This window comes from Mustela nigripes, chromosome 1 (assembly GCF_022355385.1).
Source record: "Mustela nigripes isolate SB6536 chromosome 1, MUSNIG.SB6536, whole genome shotgun sequence".
Classification (NCBI taxonomy): domain Eukaryota; kingdom Metazoa; phylum Chordata; class Mammalia; order Carnivora; family Mustelidae; genus Mustela; species Mustela nigripes.
The window spans coordinates 196,644,832-196,664,657 of NC_081557.1; the positions used below are offsets into that span (position 1 = coordinate 196,644,832).

At 33.4% G+C, this 19,826-nt stretch overlaps 1 pseudogene; it reads left to right on the forward strand.

Annotated features, from left to right (window-relative positions):
* Positions 1 to 17,263: 17,263 nt before the first annotated feature.
* LOC132029133 (cytoskeleton-associated protein 2-like) lies at positions 17,264 to 19,618 on the forward strand (annotated as a pseudogene).
* The last annotated feature ends 208 nt before the right edge of the window (positions 19,619 to 19,826 follow it).

The following is a 19,826-nucleotide window of genomic DNA, read 5'->3' on the forward strand; positions in this document are numbered from 1 at the left end:
GACATAATGAAGATCTGAAGAGACAAGACTTATATTATTTCTTCTTATGAGATTTGAGAGAATGAAGAGTTGGAGGATGAATGAATGTCTACATATACAGGACAGTCTCCAAAGGCCAAGGTTAACTACTATTAGATATTTAAATATTGTTAAACAGGCACATTTTTTTCTCCATAAAAAAACTCATTTGCTATCCCTCTCTCACTAAGTTTAAGTCATATGATTTATTACACTGGAGAAGAGAAAGCAATTACAAATACAGTGAAAAGGAATTAGAATATGTTGTCAACAAGTTCCCAATTAACAAGAAGGAAAAGTGGATAATTCTTTTGTTTCCAGAAAGAAGGTAGAAAAAGTGTAGGAGAGAGGAAAGAGAAAAGTATAACAAATTATTTTGCTGTTCTCCTTAAGGCTGAATCAAACAAAGGTGAGTATTCAATGAAAAGAAAAACAAAAACAAACAAACAAAAAAAAAACTCCTATAGGATGCAAAAAGGAATTCATAATTAGTGGATGTTTAGTGTACTGCTATGCACCTTGGTCTTTGACCGGAGATTGTTCTTAAGTCAAAAACAATGGCTTAACTGCAGCACATTAAAAAATATAGCGAGACATTTTTTAGATAAGAAGAGACTATAGTTTCTAGCGCTCAGCTTTCCCAGCACTTTGAAAAGATACAAACATCCCTGGATAGTCCCACTGCGAACCAGAGGGCCTGCCCTGTGGTCCTGCAGATAGTGGCATGTTGAATTGATTTACCAGGAACTGAATGAGAAAGCCATCAAGCTTCAGAAACAATCAACATGATGCTAAGTCACTTGAAGGCAAACCCCAGAACTTTGACACAACCCAGAGCATAGAACACTTCTATAGCCAACATGTATGGGATACCCTTGACCATGTGTATGAGGGATGTAGATAGAGGTGAGTGAAAGCCTCAAGATTAGCAAACCAATGATCTGCTCCTTTTCAACCACCATGATGACACTGAAGCCATTCTGCAAGAACAGAAAATACCTTGGGGAATCTAAAAAAAGAGAAACAGCCCTGATAAGGAGTTAAAACTTTAATAAAAATCAGAATGGTATAAACACAACTTTATTCTAGGAAGCCCAGCTAAATTATTACGGATCTCTGTTTCCTTTTAGCTGAAAGTAGTCATGTAGATGTAGGTAAAGTTCGCTAACTGAGACTTTTGGGGATTTCTTATACAGAGGACAATTAGCCTGTTGACTGTTCTCTTTTCTGCTACATGGAATGTGGGCATTATAGATGTAATTACAGGTGATTTCTTGTGACTCTGAAGTTAGAAACTCATGCTAATCCTGGCAGAGGAGAACACAGAAAGTCTGGGTTCTTGAGTTGCCAATTTTTTCAAATAGTACTATGTGAGAGAAAAAAGTAATTTAAGCCCATATTGTTTGTGTTTTCTGTTTCCAAAGTGATATAGTATTTGGCACCTAAAACTGAGATGCTACATAATTGTAGAACTGCCTGAATGAAAAGGCTGGGAGTTAAATAATAAGGACTAACAACAAATTCAATAGCAAATTGGAAATTTCATCTGGAAACATGGTGATCCTTGAAATGCATTGGCAGCCTATTTGGTCAAACTTCCACTTTCCTTTTGTTTTTATTTTTTTTTCTTTTTCTTTTCTTTTCTTTTTTATTACTCAAAAAATCTTCATTTTTTTTTAAATTTAGGTGGTTCTGTGCTTATGCCTGCAACATTTTCACAATGATTTTCTGCTCTGCAGTAAGGAAAGCATGATTGATTCCATCACGAACACATTTAGCACATATGGAACCATCATAGACCCTGCTGACATGATATATATTTTTTTCCATTTTAGACAACTTCTTAAAAACTACAGGTCTTATAGCATGAACTCCTGAAAGTCAGCTAAGGCACATGCCAGAAGAGAATTTGGGTGCTTTTCCAACCTTCTAGGTATAAAGGTAAACAATTATATTACCAAAGGTTCGGGACAACCTAGTTTTGTTAGAGGCTGTATTGTAGGACACTCTATAATGGTATGTCAAACGCTGGACCATTCTGAATACCTATCAACATTGTCCCAAGAAGAAGCACCTTCCTTATTTTGAATAGCAGTCTGAATTATCAGTCTGATAGAACTAAGATGAATGTAAGCTTAGGGTCAGGGTACTGGTGCATATTGGCTGTTTTGTTCTGTGTTTAGCAAAATCCTATAAAGCAGAGAAGTCAGAGTACAGCTCGTCATTCTTTAAGGTGAAGAAAATTACAACATGCTTAAGGGATTCCTGTACGTTTTTAAGGGAGGCAAAGTTGACTGGGTTGAATAACCCAAGTGCTTATCTTCTCCAGTCTGAAATGATTAACAGTGGTTGCATGATAGGTGACTTACCTGGAGATAAAATGAAATAGCCTCACGTGGAGATAAAGTGACATGGTATATGGTTTCACTTACTTGTGGAACATAAGGAATAACACGGAGGACATTGGGAGATGTAGAGGAGAAATGAGTTGGGGGGAATCAGAGGGGGAGACAATTCATGAGAGACTGTAGACTCTGAGAAACAAACAGGGTTTTGGAGAGGAAGAGAGTGGGGGGTTGGGTGAGCCTGGTGGTGGGTATTAAGGAGGGCACATATTGCATAAGCCCTGGGTATAGTGCATAAACAATGAATTTTGGAATACTTTTTTAAAAAAGTGACATGGCATTTTCATGTGTTCAAATGCTGGATATTTAAAGTAGATTTAATTGATCATTTGGGAGGCAAAACAGTTTTATTACAACTACCGTGTGAATGCCTGGAGAGCAAAGTCAGACCCAATTATCCCTGGAATCTCCAAAATTCCCTGGGCTTTACCTGGTTAAAAAATAATAATAATAAAAAATATATATGTGTGTATGTAATGGGCAAGTTACTAAAAGGAGAGGTAAATATTTATGTTTGATGAAATATACAGCATAGGAAGTAGAATGAAAAAGATTTGAGCTATGGTTCAAACACACCATTTAATTGTATAGGACTGGCTAGTTAGCACTTTAGTATCCATTTCAGATTACCATAATCTGTGGTTTACTCTTTGGCAGTACTCTCTTTCACTGCCTCCTACCTTCATTGTTACATATTATTTATTTTGAAACATTTTAAGCATGATAAAGGGAATTATATAACAAATCATTATATATGATCTTATCATATATATGTTATAGATATTATGATATATAATTTTATTATAAAACAGTATAAACAATGGGAAACCACTACTCAGGCTAAGAAATAAACCTCTATAAGCACAGCTTTAATCTTCATTCACATTCAACCCAACTATTGCCCACTCCTGCCAGAGCTAACCATACTCTTTCATTCAATTTCCCATGTATATTCTACATTTGCTACTTATATACATGTCTCTAAATAATGTGCATAATTTTTCATATAAGTAGTACCCTATACTGTATGCCTTGCTGAAAATTCCCTTATTTCAACTTCATATGCTTCAGTTTTATCCAACTTAATAAATGCAAATCAAGCTCACCATTTTCATCACTAGGTGAATTTCCATTGGATGACTTCACCAAATACATTGGTTTGGGATTTTATTATTATTAATGTTGTTTTGCTCTAGCGAAAATTTCTGATACAAAAGTTACTTCTGTATATTTTTTTCTTCTATGACTTGTGGAAGAGTTTCATTATGTTATATACTTTGAGCCATAGAATGTGGGGGTCACAGGGTATGTACATATTTAACTCCATAAGTATTTTCAAATCGCTCCCCAAAATGGCTATAAAAACTTCCACCTCCACCAGTAACAATATATAAGATTTCCTATTTCTCTATGTCCTTACCACACCATTACTGGCAAACATTTAAATTACTGTCTAATTTAGTGGCATGAGAGATATTTAACTGTAGTTAAGTTTTACATATCCATTACTTCTGATGAAGTTTAAATTCTTTTCATGTATTTATAGGTTCTATAGCCTCCTCAACAAAATTTATACATTTTGCCACTTTTACAATTTAGCATTTTCCATCTTATTTTTGCTTGATAAGAGGGTACTTTGAAGTCTATGTACCAATTCTCTGCTAGTTATATGAATTTCATATGTATTCTTCCAGCCAAGAACTTGACTTTTATTCTTTTAATGTTTTCTTTTCAGACAAAGTGATCAATATTAACATAATCAAATTAATTATACTTTTTCTATATGTTTTTGTTTTCAGATACATTAGTAAATACTCCATACCCTTTGGTCATGAAGGATATTCATATGTTCTATTAAGTTTTTGTTTTCTTACACAGAACTATTTAATACACCCAAATTTTGTATATGATACGAAGTAAAGATTCAGTTTTTATTTTTTCTATTTTTAAAATTTTATTTATTTATTTGAAGAGAGAGAGAGAGCGAGCGCACAAGTGGGTGGAGTAGCAGGCCGAGGGAGAGAGAGAAACAGGTTCCCTGCTGAGTAAGGAGCCCAACACGAGGTTCCATCCTAGGACCCTGGGATCATGACCTGAGCCAAAGGCAGTTGCTTAACCAAATGAGCCACCCAGGTGCCCAAGATTCACTTTTTAAAATGGAAAATTATCGCAGTGAGTGGGTGGCTCCGTTTTTGATCATCTGCTTTCAGTTCAGGTCAGGATCCCAGGGTTCTGGGATTGAGCACCACATCAGGATCCTGCTCAGCACGAAGCCTGCTTCTCCTTCTCCTGCTCCCCCCACTTGTGTTTCCTTTTTCACTATCTCTGGCTGTCAAATAAATAAAATCTTTTAAGAAATATATAAAATTAAAAAGAAACAAAATAAATGAAATTAAAAAAATAGAAAAATATCTTTAGCATTACTTGGTGTTTTATTTTTCTTTCTTTCTTTCTTTAAATTTCATTTATTTATTTGAGAGAGTGAGTGCAGGAGAAGGAGCAGAGGAAGAGGGAGAGAATCCTTAAGCAGATTCCCCTCTGAGCACAGAGCTCAACACAGGGTTCTATCCTAGGACCCTTAGATCATAGCCTGAGCCAAAGGCAAGAGCCAAACGCCTAACAACTGAGCCATGCAGGTGCCCCAAATTGTTCTATCTCTTCATGATTTGTAATCTATCTCTGTCATATATAGTGTTCAGAGACACATAGTTCCATATCTGAACTCTTCTGTGGCATTATTTGTTTTTACCACAGCAAAATCCCAGTGTCTCAATTACCATTGCTTTATGGAGTGTCTTAGCATGTACTACTGTATCGACTGCTTCTTTATTCTTCCTTACAATTGTCTTGTCTGTCATTGGGTTACTAGTTCATTTATATTTTCCTATCAGCTTCTCTAGGACCAGCAAAAAAATTGAAAGTTTGATAAGAATTATAATGAATTTATCCCCTAGTTTGGGGAGAATCAATATTTTTGTAGCAATGAATCTTTCTTGTGAGTGTCTGTTAATATTGTTTTATATCATTAACAAAGCTTATTTATTTATTATTAACAATTATTATTATTATTAACAAAGTTTAAAAAGTCTTTCTCTATAAAGGTCTTAGACATCTATTGTCAAATGTATTTCTATATACATCATATTATAAATGTTATCCATTAAAACCCATATTTTCTTACTCTTTTTTATCTAGTGAATAGTAATGTAATTAATGGCAGAATGATTTTGTAGTTAAGAAATCTACTTAAAATCTTATCTACTCTATTAATGTGTTAGTATATTATCATTGCTCTTTCTCTCCAGTCCCTAAACTATGTTTCTTATTTTTGTCTTCCTGAATTCACTAAGGCTTCAAATGTAATGTTGAATGTTAGGAAGAGACATTTGTTCCCATTCTTTGTGTTTAAAGAATATGCTTCCAAGATTTCAGCATTAAATGCTATGCTGTTCTTCATTAGCTTTGAGAAGTGTTCTACTATCTTCAGTTTGCTAAAAGTTTTTGTGATAAATGGGTATTGGTTGTTTATAAAGGCCTTTTCCACAATGTGTTTCTAATCATACATATTTCTCTCTTTTAAATTTTAAATAAGGAAAATCATAATAAGCCTATCCATCGTTGTATGCCTCAGATGAACCCTACTTAACCACAATTTAGTATATTGCTGGGTTTATTTTGCTAAAATTTGTACAATTGCTTACCTTTGTTCCTACTGGCATTAACCCAATGAAAACGACACCAGATTTTCTTCCAAAAAAATGTAAAAAAGAAAAAAGAAAGAACAATTTTGGAACACACATTGTATAAAATTTTCAAGGTGCTTTACATGGCTTTCACTTAAATTTCAAAACAGCTTTATAAGTTAGATGGTCTTTATGACTCATTTTTAGTTAAAGTTTAAGGAGGTAGAATCACTTTCTTAAGAATGAAAATTGATTGATGACAGAGGCATCCTTTGGAAAAACTCCATTATGTTATCTGTCAGGACTTTCTTTTGTTTTAAGCCTAGTGACATGTTAGATTATCCAAAAACCTTCATATGTGCTTAAACATTTTTTGATCCTTTCTCTGCTTTTTTTTTGTGTGTGTTTGTTTGTTTTTTTAGATTTTATTCATGTATTTTAGAGAGAGACCAAAATCACTGTGGGGAGAGGCTAGAAAAAAGGAAAAGTCTTAAATGAACACTTCACTGAATATGGAGCCCCACATAAGTCTTAATCTCCTGACCCTGAGATCACAGCCTGAGCTGAAACCAGAGGTGAAAACACACTAAACCAACTGTGCCACCCAGGAGATCCTCCCTTCCATTTTCTGAACATTATGCCTCTAAAACTTTCCTATTTCCTTCATTTTACTTTGTAATGCAACTAAATGTATACTTCTTATGCATTTGATTTGACTGTGAGCTCCATAAAGAAGGTCAATAACTGTCCCTTATCTGTTTTTTGAAACTGAGTGCCTCGCATATTGCTTTGTAAATATATAATGATTTCCAAACATATATTTTGTAATGAATTGAATTATTCTTCCTTGAAGCCAGAGTTTATATTTTGGAGAAGCTGTTGATTTTTCCTGTGCTATATAAGAGAGAAAATTCCCTTGAGTAGTGAAGGAGAAAATTAGTTTAGAAGAGAAACAAAGTAATTAACATAGGATATAAAACAAGCAATAAAGACAGCCAAAATATAGCAAACATAATGAAATTAAAATGGCATTAAGGGAAATATCAAAGTCATAAGAATCAAAAATGGTAGACTAAAATTGCAATTTATTAAATTATATATCATCAGCATTCTAAAAATAATATTTTACAACATAATTCTACAAGCTCTGTTGGGCAAACTTATCAGAAAGTGAGGTAATTCAAGATCCCAAGAAAATGGGATGGGAAGATCCAGCATTTTCTCAGCCCAGGGAAAAGACTATGAAAACCTTAGAGGAAAGAGAGGGAAAATGACATAGAAGCACCAGAATCTCTTTTACTTCAGCTGAATAGTTCCATTTTGTTATATAAAATCCATTTTTATTACTGTTTCTCTGCAAACAACTGCAACTTGGAGATCACAGTATAAGAAGTAAAGTAATATTCCCTATCTCCATTCTTATATTTTTTAAAAACTTTTATCTTAATAAAACAAGTAATACTATGCAATTATAATTCAGATTATATTTACTGTTGCTTTTTATGAAGATAATCATCTATTCAGAGTTTACATTTGAGGCATACTTGGATCACAATGTCTACATGTCAGTCATTTTATTTTTATTTTTTTATTATTTTTTATTTACTTATTTATTTTTTATTAATTATTTTTAAATGTATTCAAATAATGAATATCCCTTTTTAAAAATTTATTTATGAGAGAGACAGAGAACACAAGCAGCGGGGAGGGGCAGAGGAAGGGGGAGAAACAGGCTCCCCACTGAACAGGGAGCCCAATGTGGGGCTTGATCCCAGGACCCTGTGCTCATGACCTGAAACCAAGGCAATCACTTAACTGACTGAGCCACCAGGTGCCCCTCTCATTTACCTATTTTAAAGATACATTTTCATAATTAATTATTTAGTACTGTTTTATTTGTATAGTCATATTTCCCCTTGGAAGGAAAAATATATGCATAAACATGGATGCAGATATCAACATGAACACAGACCTCATGAGCCTATATTCTAAACATGGAGCAGAACTGGGTGAGGCATTTTTGAGAACAACAAAGTACAAAACCATAGTATTAATTACAATTACAAAAGCATTTTGGGGAAAATAAAATTTGGCTGGAAATTTTAGAGAATCTTTCATAATCTGTATATTAAAAGATCTATCAAATTAAAAAAGCTAGAATCTAGGTGGAACATCACTATGAGCAAAAATGTAACTTACAATGGTGGCTAAAATGAATATGCTATTGAATGGCAAAAATATATCCAAGATAGCTATTTGATAGAAGTGAAAAACTGAAAATATTGGCCAAGTTATAAGAGATTTTAAAAGTTGAGAAACTATTTTGATGTCATTTCTGCTGGATTACCAATTCTTAGAATACAGCTCACCTCTAGCACCTAAAACTGCAACCTTATTTGGAAATAGTCTTTGCAAGTGTAATCAAGTTAAGATGAAGTCATACTGGATTAGGGTAGGCTCTGTTCCAATAGCTGGTGACCTCATAACAGAAGGGTTATATGAACACAGAGGCACATAGACATAGGGACACTGGAAGCAGAGACTGGAGCGAGGCAGCTGTAAAGGAACATGAAGGTTTGCCCCAAACCGCCAGAAGCAGGGAAAGAAGCAAGGAACGGATTCTCCTTATAGCCTCCAGAAGGAATCAACTCTGCAACTGCCTTGATTTAAGTTTTCTAACCTCCATAACTGTGAGAGAACAAATTTCTGTTGTTACAAATCATCCAATTTATAATTTGTTATGGCAACTATAGGAAACTAATATCTCTATCTCGCATGTTATATGGACATGAATTCCAAGTGGCTCAACTAGTGTCTTTTTTTATTTTAAAATAAGCAGATTTTACTGGAAGTTGCAAAGAAATATACAGGGAAATCCTGCATACCCTTTATCCAGGGTCTCCTTCTTTTGACATCTTGCTAAATTGAGGACAGCAATAAAACTAGGGAATTGATGTTGGCACAACCTATAGATCTTACTCAGATCTCATTAATTATACATGGACTTGTGTGGGTGTGTGTGTATGTAATTTTATCACAAGGTTAGCTTCCTTATAACCTTCCTATAGCCATCCCCACAATCAAGATACTCATCTGTATCATCACAGATTTCCTTCAAGCTACACATTTATAGCCATATCTGCCCTACTTCTTTCTCTAAATTTTGGTAACCACTAACCAGTTCTCTATTTCTATAATTATGTTATTTCATGAATGTTATATAAATGGAATCATGCAATATGTATCCATTTGATAGTGACTTTTTCACCCCACATAATTTTCTTGAGGTTCATTAAAGTTGTTGCATATGTCAATAGTTTGTTTCTTTTTATTGCCAAATAGAATTCCATGGTGTAGATACACCAGAGCTGTTGAACCATTCACCCATTAAAGAACATGTGGAGAATTTCAAGTTTTAAACTATGAAAAATAAGCCTACTATGAACATTTATGGCAAGTATTTGAGTGAAAATACATTTTCATTTCTCTGGAATAAATGTGGAATTCCTGGGTAATATGTTTAGTCAATTTTTAGTTTTTTGTTTTGTTTTGTTTTGTTTTGTTTAATTTTTAGTTTTAAAAGGAACTGCTAAATTATTTTTCTGAGGATCTCGGTCACTCTAAAATTCTCAAGTATGAGTGTTCCAATTTTTCCACATTCTTACCAGCATTTAGTTTTGTCACTGTTTTTCATTTCATTCTGATTAGTATATAGTAATACATTATTGCGGCTTTAATTTGCATTTTCTTAATGATAATGAATTTGAATATCTTTTCATGTGCTAATTTACCATCTGTATATTTTCTTTGGTAAGATGGGCATATCCTTTGCCCATTTTCTAATTGTATTGTTGTTTTCAATGTTGATTTTTGAGAATTCTTTACATGATATAGACAAAGGTACGTATTACTATAAAATTAATAAACATATTCTCCAACTCTGCAGCCCGACTTTTCATCCTCTTTGAGCTTTTCACAGACCAAAAGTTTTTATATTTAGTGAGGTAAATTATCAATTTTTTTCTTTTATGGATTATGCTTTCAGCGTCCTATCTAAAACTCTCTACTTTGGTTTAAGCTCTAAATATATTTCTCTACATTTTTTTCTTAAAGTTTTATAGTTTATAGGTTTATATTTTACTTTAAGTCCATAATCTATTTTTAGTTAATTTTTATATAAAGTGTGAGTTTTACATTGAGATTCTTTTTTTTTTTTTTTTTTTTTTTGGTCTGTAGATGTCCAGTTTCTCTAGCACCACTTTTTTACAAAAAACATGTCCTTCATTTTATTGCTTTTTTCCTTTGTCAAAGGTTAAATAGGCATATTTGGATCTGTTTTTGAGTTTTTATTTGATTCTGTGATTTATATCTTTTTCCTTCTGGCAATACCACACAGTCTTGATTACTATAGCATGAACTTGGTAGTCTCTTCAAATATTGTCTCTCATTTCTTTTATCACCATTTCATAGTTATTGTGTACAATCTCTGGTAGATGTTTTGTTAGATTTCTACACAATTATTTTATTTTCTCTGGAACAATTGGGAATGATATTGCATTTTTTATTTCATTTTCCCACTGTTTATTGTCCGTATATAGAAATGCAATTGACTTTCATGTATTGCTCTTGAATCCAATGACTCAGTTCTAGGAGTTTTGTTTTTGTTTTTGTTTTTTCTTTTCTATAGATTCCCTGGGATTTTCTACATACACAATCTTGTTATCTGCAAAGAGTTTTATTCTTCTCTTTTCCTTCTTTGCCAATCTTTTTCCTTATATTTCTTTTTTTTTTATTGCAGTGGCTAGAAATTCTGGAATTATGTGAATAAGAGTCCTAAAATCAGACATCCTTGCCCTGTTCCTGATTTCAGAGACAAATAATTCAGTCTTTCATCATTAAGCATAAAGTTAGCTGTGGATACTTTTTATGATAGTAAGGAGGTCCTCTCTTCTAAGTGTACTAAGAGTTTTTAAATCATGAATGATAATTGAATTTTGTTAAATGCTTTTCCTTTGTCAATTGATACCATGCCTTTTTCTTTTTAGTCTGTCTGTGTGGTGTATTACATTGACTGATTTTCAAATACTGAGTCACCCTTTCATACCTAAAATAAGTGTCACTTGTCATGGTGTATTTTTATATTCAAGAAATTTTATTTACATAAATATATTTAAAAGTTATTAAAAGTTAAAAATTTTTGAAATTAATACTTATAGTAATATATAAAAGTTATATTTGAGTTGACAAAATTTTGTTGAGAATTTTGCATCTATATTCATGAATGGTATTGGAACCAAATCACCCCCATATTGAAAGGCAACAAGATGACTCTGAACTTTCTAGTGAGCTTCACTAAGATGGTGGGCGAGGGGTATTTAGATTGTTGAAATGAAAGAGGAAAAGATCACTAGGGAAGAAATAAGAAACCAATGAAAGTCATATTGGATAATGTCTAATTTTTATCTTGAGGAGAAAAAAGGGAAATTTTATTTTTAATAATATTATAAATTACTTTATTCTCCTGGAATTCTGAAACTTTGAGTCATTGTTTCAAATATCTTAATTAATTTAAGACATGGAAAGGAGAAATTAGTATCATTTAATATTTAACCCCACCCCCCAAAAAAACCTTCACCCAAATTAGCTCAATTTTCAAAAAGTTTATTAGGTATCTTTTCAAATTCCTTTAGACCTCTATATAGTGATTAGGTATTACTCAGATTATATTTAAGGAACTATGGAATTTTTCCCACAATACTCCTTTTTATTAACAGTAAAGCAATAATTCAGCTGTCAAAAATAAAAATTTCTCTTATAATTACAATTTTCAGTTTAGCTCATTAAGCTGTTTCTAAGAAAAATATCTTAAAAACACCTCCAATGAATATAAAAACAATTAAATGATTCCATAATTTAGAAGTTAAACTACAATCTGAAACATACATTTCAAAAAGAAATATAGCAATTGAGTAGTCAGATTCAAATAACTTTTTTCAGAAGTCATTAAAATTAATTATCACAGCTTAACACTTGAATTGTACTTACCTGAACTATTATTTTAATGAAAAATTGAAAAAAAAGATAATTACAAACAATAACTTACTCTTGTCTGTTTATTTTTATTTCCCATGCCAAGTAGTAAATCTGATCTTTAATTATATATACTAACAATATTTTCACAAAATCTAATGCTGATATGTAAACATGAGTTAGACGATATTTGTAAAACTTTATATGTTAATTTATAATTTTCTGTTCTACAAATGTTTGCATAAATAATAGATTGGGGTGTTGCTTTTTCCATGATCTTTGTTTAATTAGAAACACTCTTGGCAATTCAACATAATTGGAGGGAAAAAAATGACAGATAATTTCTTCTTTGTATTAAATGTAATTATCTGAGCTGTCTGGAAAGTAAATTTTCAAAAATCTTACTTATGCCAGTGTAGATTTTCTGTGAGAAACTACTGTGTTTAACTTTGTTATAAAATATTTCAAATTCATTTTAATAGTTCCAGGAAAAGAAGACTAATGGTACAGCTGAAGGGATGTGTTAACAACACACAGACATTCCCCTCTCTGCAGATCTTTCTTTTTCACACACACACACACACACACACACACACTTCTCTTTCTTCTAGACATTTACAGAAGAGAAATAAGTACAGAGATTGCCAATTTAGAACATTCATTATGAAACTATAAAGAAAACAGGGGTAAAATATGGTCCTGAAATTTAGGATTAATTAAGTTCTTTCTTCCAAACCCATTTCTAGCATTGGTGGTATAGTGGTGAGCATAGCTGCCTTCCAAACCTATTTCTACATACCCACACACATCCATTAAGGAAGGTACACAGGTACAGACAATCCATTAAGAGAATGGAAATAAGGCCTTCCATCCTAACACAAAATATTCCTTAGAATGTAAATACATTCTCAGGATACAAATAGAGTAGTTAATGTGAATATACCCATCTCATATTAAAGTCCTCTTTATTATAACACTATAACACCTGATACTAGAGAAGGAGCTATTGGTGTAAGAAAGTGTTTTTGAAAAAAATTTAAAAAAAATTTAAAAACCACCATTGACACAAAAATGTCCACAGCAGGAAGAAAATTTTATAAAAGGGCAAGAAGTTCATTGAGCACTAAGTACCAAGAAAAATGAAATTTAAAAAAAGTCACATAAAGGCAAATTAATTTAGAATGTTACACATTAAAGACGAAAAGAATGTTTAAACTCTTTGAGACAGAAAACAATAAAATAACAAATAAATGGAGGCACCCCACCCCAAGAAATAAGCATCAAAATAACATCATACTGGGGTGCCTGGGTGGCTCACTGGATTAAGCCTCTGCTTCTGCTCAGGTCATGATCTCAAGGTCCTGGGATTGAGCCCCGCATCGGGCTTTCTGCTCAGCAGTGAGCTTGCTTCCCCCTATCTCTGCCTGCCTCTCTGTCTACTTGCAATCTCTCTCTCTCTTTCAAATAAATAAATAAAATCTTAAAAAAAAACCATACTTTTCACCAATGAGTAGGGATGTTAAGAAGCATTAGGGCAAGGTCTCAAAGCGGGGAGAGGAAATAGAATAAAATCTGGATTTTTTAAAAGAATTTATTTATTTATTTACTTACTTGAGAGAGAGAGAGTAATAAACAGCATGAGAAGTAAGAGGGTCAGGGGGAGAAGCAAGCTCCTCACTGAGCCAGAAGCCCAATGCAGGACTTGATCCCAGGCCTCTGGGATCATGACATGAGCTGAAGGCAGTCAATTTGCCTACCGAACCACCTAAGCCCTCCTAAAGTCTAGATTTCTATATCACATGAAATTACTAAACTGTTTTCATTAACCAAAAATCACTGAATGTTTCCTTGCATGGAAATATCTTCTCAAGGAAATTACCTACATATTGACTTCAGAAAATGAGAATAAAAACCAGAAACTATGAATGTATTTTCTTTCTTTCTTTCTTTCTTTTTTTTTTTAAGATTTTATTTATTTATTTGAAAGGGAGAGAATGAGAAAGAGAAATCACAAGAGGCCAGAGGGTCAGAGGGAGAAGCAGACTCTCCGCTGAGCAGGGAGCCCACCAACACAGGACTCAATTCTTGGACTCCAAGATCATGACCAGAACTGAAGGCAGTCACTTAACAACTGAGCCACTCAGGTGCTCTGTAGCACTTTCTGATGGTCTTAATTCTCAGCTTCCCTTCAGCAGTTTTGTTCTCTAGCAGCAGCAGTATGGAACTATGGCAGTGGCCACTAACTTAAAAAAAAAAAAAATGTTGTGGGGACAAGTTGAAATTCTGTTTATTAAAACTATATGGCAGGGGCATCTGGGTGGCTCAGTTGGTTAAGTGACTGTCTTTGGCTCAGGTCATGATCCCAGAGTCCTGTGATGGAGTCCCACATCAGTCTCCCAGCTCTCAGGGAAGTCTGCTTCTCCTTCTGACTTCTTCCCTCTCATGCTCTCTCTCACACACTCTCTCTCAAATAAATAAATAAAACCTTAAAAAAAATAACAGCTATATGGTAAATTGACTTTTAAGAAATTATTCTCTTATCATCCAAAATTAGAAAATATAATTTTTTCAGTAAGCAAAACCAAATTCAATTTAAAAAAATTGGTTGTTGATTATAATGTTACAAAATATAGTCATTGCCTAAAAAAATGTGACCATAACATCAGCATGATTTTAAGAGTTAGAAGAATGTAAAAATTAAAAATACATTTGCTGTTGACACTAGGGTTATTCAGTCTAGAATGGCACTGCTGCTATGACATTAAAAAACCTGGAGAGAAAAAAAATCCAGGGTCTGAATTAAACATTACACAATCATTTTAATAAACCAAAATCCATCAATTTTAACATTATCTATCAAGCTACAGAGAAAACAAAACATTTAATTATGTTTGACACAATAGAATATACATATTATCATCTTTAAAGTGCAGGTCAAAGTGAAGAATCATAGAGATAATAACATGTTCATCTCACAAAAGGGAAAGTCAAAGATAATGTTTATGTTGGTTAAACAAATTAGAAATTTCAGTAGTTAAAAGCAATTAACAAGGATAATCAGCAGAAAATGTTTGAAGTGTTAAAATTACCAAGAATTAGAAGAAGGAAAGGTGTGAGAAAGTTGGAAGTGGAGAAATAAATTAATAGCCAATATATCACAGCCCAAGAACAGTAAAATAATCTTCATTTGATGAATTTTTTAAAAAAAGCATAAGCATATATGTTAGATACGTAAAGGCAATCACCAGAACAGGTCTAAACAGATATAATTAAAGCCTAAGTTATTATAGTTGGCCATGCAGAAGGTTAGGGCAAGAAATTGATGAGTTTTTTACCTCTATCAACAGAATTTTTGTGTTTAAAAAAAAAAAAAACTATGTGGATCATTTTGATATATTTTTTAGAAGTTAAGAATGATTTTAAATTTTAATGGCACTTTATTGTAAGGTGACTTTTGGTAAAAATTTTGTTGAACTAACAGTTCTAATAATTTCAAAATTGATAAATTTCATCCTTTATATTGTTTTAAAGAAAAGAGAATTATTGAGATTTCGAGAAAATACTTTTGTTAATGTTTTAATATTTCAGGTACTACTATATTAAAATATAATTTATCTTTTTTAAGAATTTCATTTTTTTAAAGATTTTATTTATTTATTTATTTATTAGAATGAGAGAGAGCACAAACAGGCAGAGTGTCAGAGGAGGCAGAGAGAAGCAGGCTCCCCACTGAGTAAGTAGCCAGGTATGGGAGTCGATCCCAGGACCCTGGGATCATGACCTGAGCCAAAGGCAACTGCTTAATGGACAGAGCTACCCAGACATCCTATAATTTATCATTTTCTGGAATTAAAAAATATATAACTATATAATAATTCTACCTACAAATATTCTTCCTGGGTTCTTCCCCTTAACTTTTCTTTTTTAATTCTGTAAGCTTTATAGTTATGAATTAAGGTTTTGAATTTTAAAAACTTAGAAAATAGTTAAAGCATTAATAATGGGAGTTAACAGTATTAATTAATTGAGTATGATGAATCAGACACTATGCTAACTGCTTTGTATGCATCATCTCATTTATTAATCAGAGTAGCTTTCTCACTTAGGAATTCTTATGACCTCTGTTTTAAATACAAGGAAGTAGAGATTGAAGAGGTTAAGTAGAGGTTCAAGATTTATTTTTCACTTAGTTAATAAATCTTTATTATATAAGAAATATTCTAGAATGTTTGGTACATACCAATGGGGGGAAAAAAAACAGACAAACCTTTACCATCCTGGGACTTACATTCTATTGTGTGGATATAGTAATTTAAAATAAGTCAAATAAATAAACTACGTTGTTTTTATAAGATGATAAATACTATGAAAAAATATATGGCATAAAGCTGATTGGTAGGGCAATCGCAATTTTAAATATGGTGGTCACGATAATACTCATTGAGATGTCATTTAAGCAACTCTCAAAGGATGTGAAGAAGATATCTAAGTGGGTATCTGTGTTAAGGTCACTGAAGACAGAGGGAGTAACCACAGGAAAAGCTTTAAGACAAGAAAACTATAAAGAACAATGTAGGGCTCCACTGCTCATTACAAAGATTTTGACTTTTACTAAAAGTGTAACAGGAAATATGAGGAACAAAACAGTGACTTTACCTGAGTGTATGAGCTCACTCAACAAGGAAGCCATAGTGTTAGTGTTAGTAAGAGCTCATTCACCTCAATCTTTGGAGAAAGGAATGTGGGTAGAGGGAAGAGGGAATAACATATTAAAGTTATTAAGACATGATGATATGGTATGTGAGGAACAGGGTTTCTGTACAAGAAAAATCAGAAGACCAAGATGGAACAGATATTGAACACTTGATGCCAAAGATTTATAAGTGTGTTTTGTAGACTTCCGGACACCAGACACAGGTTTTTATTAAGGTTCATCAATTCAGGTGTCCCTTTTAAACTTATTCTTCCCATTAAAATTAGCAACTTTTGATTCTGTTCTATCATTGAACTTGGCCCTTAAACTAAGGATTAAGTGTTTTTCAGGAAGATCCTTTAGATGGTTCCATGAAAGATACTCTAAACAATTAATTTTTAAAAAAATGGAAGAAAAACTGTCACATAAGAGTTATGGTGCCACTGGGGCCATCCACAGCTGCTAAAGAGTAGCATAGAAAGCTCCAGGAGTACCTAGCAGCCAAGGGAAAACTGAAGTGCCACAACACCAAGCCTATTAAAAAGCTAAGAGTAATTGTTTGAATATTCTTTTTTCTAAATCTATTATTATACTCAAAAAGGATGTTACAAATCATGCTGCTTTGCCTATCAAAGATGTAAGACCCACTGGCATTAAATTCCAGCCCAGACCTGCCAATATCACAGGATCCAGAAGCCAAAGTTGGAGCCACCCGAACTTCTAGGCCAAAGGCTGACTTCAGGATGTACGTCTTCTAACTTAAACTGTAAGCCTTCCAGCAATAGTCAAGAAAAGCATAAAGCTGGTTCATTCATTACTGGAGAACTGTTTAGAAAAGCTGTGGCATCACCAAATATACAAGAATTGAAAACTTCAAGACAGCAGGTAGCAGATCAAGGAAATGTTACATGTGCTGACCCTGTGGATAATAACCTTGCTGAAATGAATCCTTAGATAGCTTTCTAAAAGAGATAAACACAAAGAAACTTGCCCCAAACTTTCTCAGACTCTGAAAGGAAGACAAATTGCTGAATGATGGATAATAGGTAAACCAAAGACTAACTCCTATAATCAAACCAAAAGCAATTTGGCTCCTAAACAAGCCTTGGGAAAAAGTTCAGGGAATAGTGCTGTTCTGAAAGAAGTAATAGATAGTTTGTTAAATAAACACAAATTAAGATTCCATCAGTAAAGTCACAGCAACTCTCGAGAGGACCAAATCTTGTAAGACCAGGAGAAAAACTCCCCAGTTTCCCTCTTATTACGTTCAGACCCTTAGTAGGACTCAGACATCAAAGAAACAAGTAGTCAAGGACATAAAGGATATAAAGGTCAATAAGGATAAATAAAAAAGACAAAATGAAATTAAGGTACAGTCACACACTGTTACTGAACAAAGAAGGCAAACCAAATCTTGGACATGCCCCAGTGTGCTTCAGGGAGGCTCTAGTAACAGACATCCAAACATTAAGCAAGACCAGAAATCCACTAAAACTGTTTTAGATCTCAGACATCACATGTACTGCAAAATATCAAAAGCCTTAAGCCAAAATCTTAATTTGACAGTTGGCAATTTTAATTCAGTCATTCCAAACACCCCTAACATAACAGAAAACAGCACTAATGGGAATAAATGCATCAACAGCTATCATCGCAAAGCACAGAATTTGGACTCCAAATTGAAAAAAATATTCTTCCCTGGAACCAGTTTCTCAATAAGACAGCTCCCAAAACTCAATATGGTGACCAACCTGTAAATGCAAGAAGAGTCCCAAATGAGACCCAAACTAATCCAAATATCAAGAAGATGAAAGCAGAGGATTGAGGGGAAAAAAAACTAGAAGAATGGCAGAAATCTAAGGCAAAAAATCTAAAAACAGTCTTCTATGGATTTTTTTTTTAAGATTTTATTTATTTATTTGACAGAGAGAGATCACAAGTAGGCAGAGAGGCAGGCAGAGAGAGAGAGAGGAGGAAGCAGACTCCCTGCTGAGCAGAGAGCCGGATGCGGGACTCGATCCCAGGACCCTGAGATCATGACCTGAGCCAAAGGCAGCGGCTTAAAGCACTGAGCCACCCAGGCGCCCGAGTCTTCTATGGATCTTAAAAAGAAAAATAATAGAGGGAATTAATATTTCATTCTGGAAGAGTATGGAAAAAGACGAAGAAAAGAAAGTACAACTTGAGTGCTGATTCACAGACCTGTACCCCTGGGGATAAAAATACATGTTTATAAAAAATAAAAAATTTAAAAAAAAAAGAAAGAAAGTACAACTTGAACTGTACTATAAAATTAATAACACTCTAACAATGTCTGCAGATCATTGAAGGGGGTGTACTTTCTAATTAAATATTTACCATATTGTCTGGTGTTCCTGAGGCTGAAAAAATCTGCTAAATTCTGAATCTGCAAAGCAAAGTGGTTGGCAAGTAAAGGCACTTTTGATATTATTGGGCTGTAAGAAGATGCTGTTAGAAATGGGGCAACACCGATACAAGTCAGAAGTTGTTAATATTTGCCAGACCCAAACAGAATCACAGAGGGAGTGACCTATGCCTTTGTAGTTGCCGAAATGCATATAACATCCATAGAAGAGCATGCTAGTAAGAAGGAATTTGAAATGTCTTGTCTTTAAAAGAAAGAGAACGCATTACAGCAATACCCCCTCCCCCAAATAACCAAGGCAGAAGAGGATAATCATTCTGGTATCAAATTACGAATCATCCCAATTCCTAGAATAAGTGGAATACCAGAAGTGCAAGGCTTGAAGCTCATCACTCCTGTATGACATTCCCAAGGACTACCTGGAAACGCTGCAGGGACATGATCTAGTAGTGGCTTCCCTTAATGAGCTATTAGAAGTGGAAGAAGTAGAGTTTTATATTTTATAAAAATGAAGATTTGCCTATAACATTAGGGTTTAAAATTTTGGGCTTATAAATTCTTAATACCTTAAAAAAAAGAAGAAGAAGAAGTTTTTCAGAGCCTCTATGAAA